The sequence below is a fragment of the Amblyraja radiata genome, unplaced genomic scaffold (genome assembly GCF_010909765.2).
Source record: "Amblyraja radiata isolate CabotCenter1 unplaced genomic scaffold, sAmbRad1.1.pri scaffold_821_ctg1, whole genome shotgun sequence".
NCBI classification, from domain to species: Eukaryota; Metazoa; Chordata; class Chondrichthyes; order Rajiformes; family Rajidae; genus Amblyraja; species Amblyraja radiata.
Window position 1 is genome coordinate 18,388 of NW_022630828.1, and position 1,877 is coordinate 20,264.

General features: G+C 48.8%; 1 long non-coding RNA gene across 1 annotated transcript; it reads left to right on the forward strand.

Annotated features, from left to right (window-relative positions):
* The first annotated feature begins 234 nt into the window (after positions 1-234).
* Positions 235-1,028, forward strand: LOC116970387. Its single transcript, XR_004411128.1, has 2 exons — positions 235-347; positions 792-1,028. It is a non-coding gene; the product is annotated as an uncharacterized LOC116970387 (long non-coding RNA).
* The last annotated feature ends 849 nt before the right edge of the window (positions 1,029-1,877 follow it).

The window sequence follows — 1,877 nt, forward strand, 5'->3', positions numbered from 1 at the left end:
AGTCTGTATAACTCATTACCACCTAGCCCACAGCCAACAATGGACCATTATGGGCTCCACCTTTCCTTGATCATTATTACTTTTTGCATATCATTCATGTGTTCTTTATCTCTCTATATCACTGTCTATGTCTCTCTTTTCCCTTTCATGAGTCTGAAGAGGAGTCTCGACCTGAAACGTCACTTATTCCATTTCTCCATAGATGCTGCCTGACCTACTGAGTTACTCCAGCTTTTTGGGAGTCCTTTTTTCACTGATTGGAGGAGGAAGAAAGCTGGAATAGATATGTGGGATGGGACAAAGCCTGATAAGTGACTGTGGGACATGGTCTTTCGCAGATGGGTGGGGTAAGTGACAAAGTTTAGGGGTTGAAATCAGACAAAAGTGTGTCAGATAAGGAAAGGAGGGGTGAAATGTAAAGCTGGAGGAATATGGGTGGAATATGACAGAGGAGTGGAAGGGGAGGAATGGGTTGTGGACTAAGTAAGCCAATTTTATTTTAGTGGTGGGATACAAGCACATGAAGAGGGTTATAGGAGCAGGATGACTAGAGTAGTGGGAGAAATGTGTGCCCACTAGGGTGGGTGGGGAGGAAGGAAAGAAAGAAAGAGGAGGCAGGGGTTTGGTTGAAATTGGAGAATTCTATGTTTATACTGTTGGATTGCAAGGTATCTCCGTGACGTTTGAGGTAGTCTTTCAGGTTGCTTAGTCTCATTGTGGCAATGGAGAAGGAAAAGGACTGAAACGTTGATATGGAAACGAAAAGGAGACTTAAAATGGTTATCAAACAGGAACTCCAGTGAAGCTTGGTGCACAAAGTACAAGTGTTCTGTAAAATGGTCGACTAGTGCACACTTGATCTCGCTGATGTAAAGGATGCCACATCAGGAACACTGAATGTAATAAACGAGGTAGGAAGACAAACACATGAACCTCTGTCTCACCTGGAAGGACTGCTGACGAATGTTTTAACTGTAAAATATAAACATTTTGATATCTATACATAACTAAAACTCTGATCTTGTGCTCTTCCGGTTTGCAAGGGTTTTTCTATTTGCGCAAAAATGGAACGCGATAGCGCTACAAATTTTTGGCAGGTTACTCACCATTCTCCTGTGCAACAAGTTTCGTTCCGATCAGTGGTATATTGTAAAAGTTATCAAGGCTTAAATATCTTAAAAACCGCGCCTACGCAGATTCCTTCAGTCAGCGTCACGCAAATTGGTCTCCTGTCAGTCAATCACACAGCCGGGATGGTGACGCCCCTTCCTGCCCCACCAGTGGCGGCTTGTCTCGCCTCATTCGCAAACTCCTCTCTCCCCTCACAGTAATGTCTCCCCCACCACCGGTGGCAGTCGCAGGGTGGGTTCCGTGGAAGCCCTGGTCCCGTGTCTCTCCCTTCATCACTCACCCCTTTTCCCCACCCGCTCTCTGCAGGAATGGCGGTCCTGTCTGCCCGTCCCCCCGGGTTCATCTCTTCCGCCGCCATCGCTGCGCTAACTCACCCTCAAGGCCTTCTCGGAGATCTTTTCCACCAGCTCATCGAAACTCGTGGTGCCCATGGTGACGAACACTGACTCCATTCCCCCCCACGGCGCAGCCCGGCGTAGCCAACGAGCAGGCGGGTGGGCAGGGACGGGCCAAGCGGCAGCAGCGGTCGGACAGGACGGGGACGGGCCGAGCGGCGGCTGAGCCGGAGTGGGCAGAGGGATGGAGGAAGAGTCAGGTTGCAGAGTGGTCGAGCAGTTTGAGTAACTTACACACACAAATGCAAATTGGTCCAATCGTCAAGTCAATGGGATCTAAACCACAGCTAACAATGAATGGCCTGTGGAGGAAGGAGCTGCAGATGCTGCTTTTTATGGATGAGGGAGGGA